The 12,600-nt window shown below is 44.5% G+C and overlaps 1 protein-coding gene across 6 annotated transcripts in view; it reads right to left on the reverse strand.

Annotated features, from left to right (window-relative positions):
* Positions 1–12,600, reverse strand: part of SYTL3 (synaptotagmin like 3) — an 89,013-nt gene that overhangs the window by 75,547 nt on the left and 866 nt on the right. For 3 of the 6 annotated variants that reach the window (XM_028103299.2, XM_028103302.2, XM_028103305.2), the window contains exons 2-3: positions 11,280–11,517; positions 5,501–5,569 (exon numbers count right to left, since the gene is read on the reverse strand). The gene's annotated coding sequence lies outside the window, so the exon portion shown is untranslated. Of the gene's footprint in view, positions 1–5,500; positions 5,694–11,279; positions 11,518–12,600 lie in introns of those variants that run through there. The other 3 variants (XM_028103301.2, XM_028103303.2, XM_028103304.2) reach the window with 3 other exon arrangements.

The raw sequence follows: 12,600 nt of genomic DNA on the forward strand, positions 1-12,600 counted from the left end.
GGATATCCCATTTACCACATTTGAGCCACGATTGCTTCATCTCATTGGGACTCACCCAGGCTTTTCACAGGGGCAGTACCACACTTACATCTTTAGAAATTTGTGGGGCGCTTCTGGTTGTCCCAGTGACAAAGAACTGTCTTGCATCCCCATGCAAATGTTGACTGCCTTACCAGATAGTTCGATTAGAAAAAATATAATTATCTGATAAAATATAACTCTTATATAAACACAAAGTATATTTTGCAGGATTTTAATATACTCTGAGTTTTCCAGGATGCAACTGTAGATTGAAGGAAAACTGAACTTTGTTTCACTTAGAACTAACAAGAATTGTTCATCATTTCAGAAAGTTGCATTACCAAACGCAACATTGCTTGTAGTGTCTGAAAGACTCCTGCCATTTGCTGGTAACAATCCGCATTTGTAAATGTCATATTCAACATGACTCTATTTACATAAACATCTGACAACTTCACTGGGTCTTCTAATGTAGTTTACCTGTCCAAGTTCACATTATATGGTAATTATAAATATATAATTTATACAGTCCTCTTATTTGTCCTTTTTATCATGATGATTGCACTGTAGTAGAAGTAGTGCGTAGGTAGGTTATAGTGTACATGAATTCTGGTTCTGGATAGTAAAAGGTGAACTACAATATATTTCCTATAATGAGTGAGCATGGAGTTTCATAGTTTTAAGGGGAGCCTAGGTGGCTCAGTTGGTTAAGCGTCCGACTCTCGATCTCAGGGCTATGAGTTCAAGCCCCACATTGGGCTCCACGCTGGGCATGGAGCCTACCTAAAAAAACAAAAAAAGTTTCATAGTTTTAAGAACCACTGAATTAGAAGACCTGATCATTTCTAAGGTCACTTACAAATTAAGTTATATAATTCTCTTGTTCATGTTTCAACACATTATTGGGTTTGTAGGAGAATGGGGTTTGGGAAAGAGAGAATGGTTGGTTCTCATTGGTTGTTTGGTGTTTTGTGTTTGGCGGCTTCAGTTTATGAATTTGCATATGCAATTTTGGGTGTGATCTCCAGGTTGTAGTTGAGAGCTCAGAGTTCTTGCAATGCAAAATCTTTGAATTATTTCAGCTGCATTTTTTCAATCCTCTTCAGTTGAAGCTCTGGGGCTCTTTCTGCACTTTATCCCAGTAAGGCTGGCATTTGAATTCTTAGAAGTTTTGTATCAACTGCTAACTTGGACAGTCTACTGTGTGATCCATCTTGCAAATCACCCAAAAACGCTTCACTGAAACTGTTCTTAGCTCATCGTCTACTTATCCAAGACAAAGTGCCCCAGACCCCTGACAACAATTTACTTATTTTTAATTTTTTTAAATTTTGTTGTTCTATTTTAGTGAACTTTCTAGCCAATAGAGGTTTCTAGGGTGGCAGATGGAGTCAGTGGGCAGCACAGGTCCATGGTCAACACCAAGAAAATCAGAATTTCAACCACCTCCTGGTATTCTTGGGGTACATATACCTTTACAAATTCCATTCCTAGTCACCTGTAGTAGAAACCATGTTGGAATATTTGTCATATTCTTTGAAACACGGGTAAAATACACTTCTTGCGTGGATGTTTTGGTTGATGTGATGTTTTGAAGTAGAACATGGAGGTAGTAAAAGAATGACATAAAATCTATGAAAATCGGTTGCGTGTTCCTCACTGTGTTACGTACTACTGTCTAGGATGACAGAGTCGGTTGGGAGGTTAACATTTGTAACCCTCACGAAGTGGGTCACAGGGAGAGCTGCTGGGGGGCAGAGGGGACTGTGCCCCCTGGCTTGCACGCTGATGGCTGTCACCCACGGGAGCAGTAGTGACAGGAACTGAGTGGATGGCGAGGAAGAGGGAGAAGGCGACGGGGGGACAGGGTAGTCTTCATGGCAAAGGTGAGGCCCGCTGAGCCTGGGAGAGGAGGAGAAGCTGGTCTGCGGAATGGAGAGGGGGTCTCTCTAGGTGGGGACGGTGTATGTACCAATATGGGGTGGGAATGTGGCATTCTTCCTCTAGCACGGGAGCCCAGCTTGTGCACTGCGCATAAACAAGCTCCGAAGCACAAACGTAGTCTTCCTGACTCCCCCGATCTGGTGTCGCCCTCCTTCTGCATCCCCACTTCCCAGTGAGTGCTCCGTGCTCCCATGGTGAACTCATTCGAGACTGTTCCCCAAGCACATCGTGCATTTGCTCCTGCGCTTCCCTCTGCCCGCAAAAACCTAGTCTACTCGTAGGCCATGAGTGAACAGTCAGGAAAGCAGGTTTGGAGCTGACTGTGTGGGTGAGTAGCTCAGCTCTGCCCCTTACTAACTGCTGGGCAAGTTACATAAACTGGCTGGGATTGAATTTCCTTGCCTATCCAGAGAAATACTGCACCTACTTCACAGAGTCGTTGTGAGGATTAACCGTGTTGATACATATCCGGTACTCAGATCACTATGGCAAATGTATAGTAAGCAGTTGAAAAATATTAGCTCTAGTTAGCAGTGGTGGTAGTTTTAGTATCACTATCAATATTAATCTTTCGAGGTCCAGATTAATTGCTACCTAATTCAGGAAATTTCTCCTTATTTACAATCAAAATTAGTCACTCCTTCTTCATTATAACACTGTTCGTTCTCCTTTGTATATTTCTCTATCGGACCCTGACTTCATTCTGGCTTCTAGTCAAGAGTCCTTTCTAGTGGTGACACTGGGATTTAGTGATCCCTCACCACCCAGAAAGTAGGGCCTTAATGGTTGGTGTGTGTTGGGAAATGCAGTGAATGTTGTGACATGTGGGTTTGCTTGCAAAGAAGGAAGCATGAATTCAAGCAGAGTAGGAAGTCACGGTAGTCAGGTGAGCAAGCAAGCACCCAGTTCTGAAAGCTTCAGCCTTTCGGAAACTGAAAAGCACAGGAAAATCTGAGTTATTTTGGAATTTGAGAAGCATGCTCCAAAGTGTTTTGTTTTAATGATCTCATGCAGAAAGTCACAGCCTCCTAACTGGAGGGATGAAGTCTCCCAGATCCATTTTTCTGAGATGCTCCTTATGCAGTCACTGTCCCATTCACCTGGCAGATTCTTAAATTGCATTTATTTTGTCCCAAGGAAAGAAGTCGGGCTCTGTTCTTACCTACAGGGAGCCCCGACCTCCTTTTTCCATTGCACATTTGTAATTTTGCAGCGCTAACTGCCTTTGCTTACAGCACCCCACCCACCAGCCTAATTATATTTAACAATTAAAAAAGAAACCCAATACCACAGCACCATTTTGAAGGAAAAATCTCCCACAGCCGCTTAGAGAAGCCCTCTACACCAAGCTGTCCCATCTCTGCATCGGTTGGGGTACTGGACAATCCGGGATCGGGCCCAATTCCCAGGCCTAGCTATGTGCTCTTGGGCCAGTTGCTTAATCCCTGCGAGCCTTACTTTCCTTCTCTGCCTCCCCATGCCCTAGAGAAAGCTGTCCCTGCTTCACAGGGTTGACTTGGGAATTCGAGACGTCATCCAGGTAGAGACCTAGGGCAATGGCTGGAAAGAATGCTTGCAAAATGTTTGGTCTCCTTCCTCGGCCTCACAGCAAAGCTTGACTGGCTTTCAGACCTGCCAAGGGGGCAGCACGAGGACCATGGCCCTGAGGGAGAAGAGCAAGGAGGCCAGGAGAGGAGTTGTTCTCTGCTTGCAGGCAGGGGTCCCCTGACCTGCCGTCTCCGAGCAGCCGGTCATCAGCTCATAGGCGAGAAAGCTTCCGCACCTGACCGTGATGCAGGGGACAGGGGCAGTGGCAATGTGGCAAATTGCGGGGGCGTGTGTGCACGTGACCAGGACCGTCCACGCTGCCGGGACGCTCAAGGGAAACTGCCGATTGTTCTCAAAGCCTGAAAGCCACAGCCCTGCAACGGGCCACGGCACAGGTCACCTCGGGGGCTGCAAGCCCCGCTGCTCTGCTCTGACCACAGTGGTTTCCTTGAGAGGCTGCAGCTGGAGGACACAGCCACGCTACCCTGCCTGGGACATAGGCAGGGGGATCGGGGTGTCACGACACCACCCCTGACATCACACGCGACAAGGTCGTCCCTTTTTGCTCATGTGTGTTCTTTGCGGAAGCCTGTCACAGCCACAAGGAACACCAGTCCACGTGAATATAGAACAGCGCTGGTCTCTGTGGTCCCAACGCCAGCTGGACTGGGTTCGTTTCCACCAAGGTGAGGCGAGATGGGTGTCTATCAGTTCTTTGTCTCTCTTGTCACTTAATCAGAGGTGGATTTTCCAGGAAGCTGGTAAAGCTCAAGCTCCGGCCTCCCCCTGCTTGCACGGCATGTCCAAGGCCCTACCCCTGATGTTGTATTCGTTCTCTTAAAAAAGTCTCCACGAGCTGTATAAATGTCAAGCCCTTAATATATGAAGTTGCGTGTATGTGGAAATCTAGAAATCTAGAAGACCCGAAGCCCACCCAGCATAGGAGAAAGGGGAATGTGCTTCGTCTTGCTACCAAAAACCCCCCAAAAGTGCAGTTTCAGGATCCAAGTTAAACACTGACATCGTGATTTAAGCCATCATGTCTATGGCTTAAACTTGACCTCTTCTTATGGAAGGGTAAAGAAATGAGAATTAAGATTATTACATTGTTAGAGATCTTACTCATAGTAATTGTTATCCTTTTTGTTGGACCAAAAGCAACTATTTATTTAGCACTTACTCTGGGCCAGTCTGACAAGGGCTCTGCATACATTACCTCAGTCTTCATTACAACCTTGTGAAATAAGTATGCCCATTTTATAGATGAGGAGGGCAAGGCTTGGAGCAATTAAGTTATTTACCTAAAATCACACTCCAATTCTGGGCCGTTTAACTTCAAAGCCTTATGCTTTATTCAGGCAGAAAAGCTAAGAAGTTAGGATCTCCCATTATCTTGGCTAAGTAATCTTTTTCTTACACAGATTCTAACTTCGTAGTAGATCCTTAATATCCAGTGCACATTTTCCTGTCATAATCTCTCCTCTTGCCAAGAAATGCATTTACAGGTCAAGGAAGCTTAACCGAAAGAAATTTAAATTAGATCCCAACTAACTTACTTTTTTTTTAAATTTAAAAGTATATTTATGTTCCACGTCCAAACTAGAAATTACGGGTGATCGAAACAATCTGAATCTATGAAGTAGATTCAGAGCAAAACAGTAATAAACCGTCACAAATTTACAAGCCACAGAAGAAACAAATGCAATAAACCCAATATAAATACAATCAAGACAAACATCACCTTAAAAAAATTCACACCATGTAACTTTTAGATAGTGGTTTTGATTTGGTGTGATTTTTAACTAAGTCTCAATGACTTCCTCCATTCCATTTAGATTACATTTTAAATGTATGCTCTTCAATAAACTAGAAGTCATCCTCTGTCTGATTTATCACTGTTTTTGTCTCCCACCTTCTCCAGGTCATTAATTTAGGAAAAGTTACAATCACTGTAATCTCTACCCGCCTCGCCCTCGGAACAACCTACCTGAAAGGCTGGACTCGGATACTCTCCTACCTTTGCATCTGCTTCAAGAGAAGAGACGGGGCGCCTGTCCTGGAGAGAAGGAAGTCAATTTTTCTTCACCTTGGAACAACTGACGCATTTCTCTTTCCTTCCTGTCAGGCCAGAGCTGAAGCAGTGCACCCTCAGGGCCCGCCCCAGGGCGTCTGCAGCTGTCCCCACATCACCCAGGACCCCAGGAGCGAAGCCACCCAAAGCCACACCCAGGGGCTCTTGCAGGCCAACAGTTGACGTCTTTAGCTGGAAGACAGATGAAGCTGACGCTCCTGAAACCCTAAACTGTTTCACTCCTACCAAGGAAACCTCAAGAGAGACTAGAGGCTTCAAATATTCAAATGTGTTCACCTTTTGCAAGGGGTTTCACATTGACCTCAAGTGTGAATGACTAACTACATTTCAAAGAACAGCTGTGAACTGGAGAATAACAAGCCTGGCATCAACTTTTTTGGGGGGGGAGGAAAAGGGGTACATTTTGCTGAAGTATAGCATATATATAGAATAGGATACAATTGTAAGCACAAGCTTGTTAAGTTTTCCCAAAGTGAACACACCCCTATCAAGAAATAGAACTATAACAGCATCCCGGAAACCCCTTCATCCGCCCTTCCAGTTACTAAGTCCCCCCCAAAGATAACTGTTATTCTGACCTCTGACACCATTGATTCATTGTCCCGTTTTGGCACTTTGTGTAAATGAACGTATATAATATTAACTCTTTTTTGTCTGGCTTTTAGGTCAGCATGCTTATGAGATTCAACCACACTATTGCACATGTTGTCAGAGAACCGACCTCTGTGCTTCGGAGCCAAAATACAACACCAAGACAGAGTTGGGAATAAAGAGAAACAATAGCTTTATTACTTTGCCAGGCAAAGGAGGCTGCAGCAGGTTATCTCCTTCAAGAAACTGCCAGCCTGCCTGGAGGAAGGGGCTGGGGGGTTTTGTAGGGAAATACAGGAGCTAGCTGATTTTGACAGGAATTGTGTACTTGCTGTCAGCCTCCTTTGTCATGTTTTAGGCTGGTACTGGATTCCTGAGATAAAAGACTACAAAGGGAGGAGGGCAGGTTTGCGGAAGAGAGGAAAAAGTTACTTTAAAATTGAGTTTTGCTGAAGCATTAGCGCAGCCTTTTTGATGTTTGTTCAACTTTAGGTTTTTAAGCGGTTTCACACATAGTTTGTTCATCCCTCTTGTGGCATTATATTGTATGGATTTATACAAAGTTTCTCTATTGTACTATTTATTAATGGGCATTTGCACTATCCATCATGTGGGCTAGTATGAATGGTGCTCTTACGAACATTCTTATATGGTGTCTGGGTGAATACTTGTCTGCGTTTCTGCTGGCTCTGGGCCTTGAAATGGAATTGTTAGCATATGAGCAATATGAGTAGTTGCTGCCCCACAGTCTCCCGAAGTGGTTGCACCTATTTACGCTACCAGAAAGAAGTTCCAGTTGCTCCACATCCCCCCAACACTTGATATTATTTGCCTTTATTTTATCCATTCTGGTCGGTGTGTTGGTATCCCGTTATGGTTTGATTTTCATTCCCCTGATATTTAGGGCAGCTGAGCAATTTGAGCATTATTTTGTATGTTTACTGGTCATTTGGTGCAGGGCCTGTTCAATTCTTTGGCCTATTGGACTACTGGCTTATCTGTTATTGACTTATAGAAGTTTTTTATATATGTAGAATCGATTGGAGTCCTCTGTCAGATATTTATATTACATAGATCTTCCACTCTGTGGACTTGTTTTTCCATTTTCTTACAGGGCTCTTTTGAGGGTCTCAGATTCACTTGTGAGGGTGAGCCAGTGTGAACTGTAATGGAGGGAATGATTCAGGCAAGTCAGATGATGACCAAAGATAAGATGCACCGTGTGACCCTGGGAGTCACCAGATCTCTCTGAACACTATTGGGCCTGGCTTTCCTCAACTGTAAATGAGGTTCACTTTGCTCATTCCTCTGGCTCTTCAATTCTGAAATCTCATTCTTCTGTGGCCTGGAAACGTTGACCTGAGATGGTGCATTCTACCAGGTGAGGAGCAGGGGTGGTCAGGAGGGGGGTACTGGGCTGTGACAAGAGGCAAGAGTGAATTTAAAAGGCAAGCTTTGGGGTGAGACAGAGCAGAGTGACCTTGAGCAAACCATGTGGCCTTTCAGAGCCATTTCCCGGTGAGGGTCACAAGCTTCCCTCCTCGTTTTTGAGTTCATTCCATTCATTCACAGACATTTATTATGCGCATCAGGCACTGCTGGAGTGACCATGGTTGGGGACTCCTGGCCCAAGAAGATCTCTGATACATAAAAACTATTTACTAGTCATAGTATTATTTGTAGCTTAAGATACAAAGTGAATCCATTTAGAAATATTTCTAAGAAAATGTTTCTAGAATGAGGGTACCCTATAATAATTATTTCCAAAGTAGGTGTATTACTTAGCTAGAGCTGCTGGAACAAATATCACACACTGTGTGGCTTAAATCACAGAAATTCATTTCCTCATAATTCTGGAGTCTAGAAGTTCAAGATCAAGGTGTCGGTAGGATTTTTTTTTTCCGGGAAGGGCCTGTGGAGATGATTGTTTCTGTGTCTTCACAAGATCTCTCTGTGCCTGTCTGGATCCTAATCTCTTCCTAAGGATGCAGTCCTACTGGATTAGGGCCCACCCATATGACCTCATTTTAACTTAACTGTCTATTTAAAGACCCCATCTCCAAATACGCTTTATTTGCAAATACAGAATGTCACATTCTGAGGTACTGGGGGTTAGGACTTCAAAATATGAATTTGAGGAGGGACACACTTTAGACTGTAACAGCAGGATATAGTAAGAAAAATATTAGAACTTCCATTTACCTTTATTTTTTAAAAAGCTAGAACTTAAACTTGATTAATGCATAGTAAATGGATTCATAGTTTAACATCTCACAATGGAAATAAACATAACTTTGGGATACATGCTCAAAAATTGTTCCTGCTAAAGCGGCAAAATTAAAGAAGTTTGGAGACCACTGGCCTAAGGCCTCGGGCTACAGTGGACAGCGGGGAAGGGTTGCCAAGATGGGTGTTGAGGGGCGCTGGCTGGCTCAGTTGGTGGAGCAGGCAACTCTTGATCTTGGGATTGTGAGTTCGAGCCCCACATTGGGTATAGAGATGACTTAAAAATAAAATCTTTAAAAGAAAAAGAGAGGGGTGTTGAAATTGAGCAGATATCAATTAGATCCCATCTGAAACTAAAGCAAGGTGACACAGGGCCAACCTGGGGGTTAGACCAGAGTAGCAGTGGAAGGAGAGAGCGCCAGAATTGGTGAGTGGCCAGGAGTCAGGCAAAGAGAGTGAACGTGATAAATCACCAAGAGGAACCTTCTGAACGCGCTGTGTGGTGGGCTGCAGCCCTTTTCTTCCTTAAATGGCCCTACCTGTAAACTCAAGCTGGTCAAGAGACTTGCTCTGGATGACAAAATGTGAGAAGTGACCTCTACCTCTCATGAGCAGTGCCTCCTGGCCAGCACACAGGCCACCATTCCCTGTCCCTTCCTCCTCCCTCAATGATTCTGGCATGGAGAAGACACGGGACGGAACCACAGCAGATGCTTGATGGGCATGTTGTATGAGTGACAAATACAACTTTGTTGTTATCAACCCCCAAGAGTTGAGGGCCATTTGTTTCTACAGCTAACCCAGCCTATGCTGACTGATCTAGCATACTTTCTCATATACACAGAACTGAGCAACTATTTAATACCTACTAGAGCATAAAAATCGGGGCGCCTGGGTGGCTCAGTTGGCTAAGTGTCTGCCTTCGGCTCGGGTCATGATCCCAGGGTCCTGGGATCGAGCCCCACGTCAGGCTCCCTGCTCAGCGGGAAGCCTGCTTCTCCCTCTCCCTCTGACCCTCTCCCACACTCATGCTCTCTCTCTCTCTCTCAAATAAATAAATAAAATCTTAAAAAAAAAAAAAATCAACCAGTCAAGAAGAAAGCCCAGCTGGAGGTCCCTACTGTGCTGTAAGTTATCCTTTAGTTGTTAGATCTTGGGCACTTGGGGTCTCAGGGGTGGGGCGGAGGTAGCCAGGGTCAGGAGGAAGAGGGACCCAAGGGGCTCGGAGCGACTGCCATTTCCAGGTGGTACGGAGGGGTTGCAGTCCTATCTGGTAGCACTTCCCAGCTGACAGCAGATCTAAGTACTGGCATTTCTTAGCTAATCTGGTTCCCATGGAATTTCATAGCAGAGGACTCTCGCTTTAGATATGTGTCAGCCACAGGTTTATTTTCTTTTCCATTACAGCACTAAATTCCTCAGGTCTGAGTGTTTGGCATTGCCACCTTTGCCATCGAATTATTATTATCATTATTATTATTATTATTGACTTAGTGTGACTCCATGGTAATCTAAGTCATGAACTCATGGGCACAGGGAAAGGCAGGAGAACTCGAACGTCCACAAGATTGGATTTGGATAGTGAGGGGCTGAAGATCATAGACAACACTGCAAGACTCAGTTGTGCCTGGTAATACTCTTTTCTCAGGTGACATGGCTATGATTAGTAGGCCCACACTTGCTAAATAAAGGCACTGGCAATGTCAATGCCTATTTTAAAGAGTTTGTATTTAAGAGATTTTATTTGAAGGAAGAAAGCACACCACATCTGACAACCTACGGCCAAACCCCACCTTGAAAAACAAACCAGAGATTCACTCCACTGACTTACTGCACAGAAACTAAATGTTATTCTAAAATATGGCTGAATACCAGAGATTTATGAGCAGCTATGAGTCAGTGTTTGTACTTCGGTACTTGTGATGGACATTTATTCTTGGCGGATTGAACATGCTGGAAACGGCAGCTAGTGGACTGCCAACTGCCCTAGTGATTTTAAACTCCTTAGCCCCACAGAGTGCCCCCCTAATTCCCCATTAGGCAGAATATCCTACCATATCACTGAATTTTTCCAAGCACTACATCACTGAGCCTTGAGAATTCCAGCCCTCCTGTTTACAGAAAGTTTGTTTTTAAAAATTTGCCATAGAGATCATATCTCAGTAAACTTTGTAGCCTCAACTCCAGCTCAGAGGCTTACACACAGTGAGTGTTCCATGTATGTGTGTTGAACAAGTGGACAAATAGTTCGGAAGATAAACAGACCAATTTATCCATTTCTGGGGAATAGGCCATATGCCAAGGTCATTTAATGAACGGTCTTTGATAAAGTTGGAGAGCAGTACCCAATGCATAGAAGCTAAAGTCATGAAAAATTTTTAAAAAAATTCACATTTACATGTTTTCTGTTGATTTATGCACATGCTTGTGAGTTTCAGTTACAACACAAAGTCAATGCATTACTAATGCACCAACCCAGCAGCCATTCATAACACTCATTTGAATTAGGAAGTTCCTAAAAGGCTGTGGAGCAATTTCTTTTCTTTTTTTTTTTTTTAAGATTTTATTTATTTATTTGACAGAAAGAGACACAGCGAGAGAGGGAACACAAGCAGGGGGAGTGGGAGAGGGAGAAGCAGGCTTCCCCACCGAGCAGGGAGCCCCATGCGGGGTTCAATCCCAGGACCCCGGGATCATGACCTGAGCTTAAAGGAAGGCAGACGCTTAAAGACTGAGCCACCCAGGCGCCCCTGTAGAGCAATTTCTAAAAGATGTCCCAAACCTCACAACATTCAAATGCAGATTGGCACTCAGAACCTGTTCACTCTGGCTTTGCATATAATTCTAAGACACTTACCTAGTGGGCTTCCAGGTCCACCGCAGAGGAGCCAGAGAAAACTGGAAGACAGTGAAAAGACCCTTTTGGCTCAGGAGTGTGGTGCCGCTGGGGGCCCAGAACCAGGCAGGCAGGACACCTAAAATGGGATCTCAGTTGAAGCTGGGAATGTCAGGAAGCCAAGACAAAGAAATGTCAGAATGAGAATCACATGTGAGGCACAAGGCTGAACCGCTAAACAGGTGAGTTGAAGCCAGATCTAGGACGGGAACAAAACAGAAAAGGAAAATACAGTTCAGAATTGTCGCTTTTCTCACCACTGGGCCCCGTGCTCACCTGCCCTCTGCTTCCCGCAAGGAGGCAGGCAACGGCGCCTTTCTCCACTGGCCAGCTCCCTGCAGTTGGGCATGAGGCAGAACTGACAGATGTCCGGTGGGGAAATCATTCATTCATTCAATCAATTTTAATTATACACCTACTTGTGCCAGGCACAACTGTAGGGGTAGGGGACACATCAGCGAATAAAATGGCTTCTGCCTGCATGGAACTTAGATTCATAGGATAGAAAGAAGGGTTTCTGATGGATTGAAAAGTGAGCTCTGTAGCTTAATTCTACCACATCTCAAGGGCTTGTGGTCAGCTCTTCCTGGGGGGATGGGAAGTAGATTTTAGCAACTGGGCTTTGGAGAGGTAAGAAGAGACAGTTTGATTTCAAGGACATAGTAAAACCAGAAAAAGCAGCCCCAAAGTCAAAGATCTTAGCCTCAGAGGACAAGCAATCATATGCCCATAGTGCAGCCCTTCTTGGAAAGTGCTGTACAATGTACTAATTTTCAGAATGACCCCTGTATCCAAGCGTCTGTCTAGCTCAGTTTGGTTAAAGCAGCCAGGAAGTGTGCAGCATTTTACAAAAATTTTCCACCTAGAATGTTTTTTTTGAATGGTCATTAAAGAAAAAAACAAAACAAAACCTCATTTATAGAGAAAATTTACCTCCCCAAAGGAAGGTTTCCTTCAGAGCTAAAGTTTCCTAATCCTGGATCTCCAGGAAGACTGAAAACAATTTCTCACGCTGCTCGTCATATTCATAAATCCCTTTACAATTTGTTACTAGATGTCTGAAACCATTTGAATGTTCAAATTAATCCACACAGTACAAGCTGGACGGAAGGGCCGGACAGAAGAACGGCTTTTGTACTTTTGTTTTGTTTCAGTTGCGGCGGTCCAGTGAGCTGCCGGGATACCGAGCGGGTTCCCACGGAAACCACCGCGGGGAGGGCCGGAGGAGGGGCGAATCTCGAGTCCCCAGGCCCGCTAGCCGGGCGTGGGAGGGGCCCTAGAG

The sequence above is a fragment of the Eumetopias jubatus genome, unplaced genomic scaffold (assembly GCF_037043125.1).
Source record: "Eumetopias jubatus isolate StellerSeaLion01/CBP00866 unplaced genomic scaffold, mEumJub1_p1.0 scaffold_6, whole genome shotgun sequence".
In the NCBI taxonomy this organism is placed as follows: domain Eukaryota; kingdom Metazoa; phylum Chordata; class Mammalia; order Carnivora; family Otariidae; genus Eumetopias; species Eumetopias jubatus.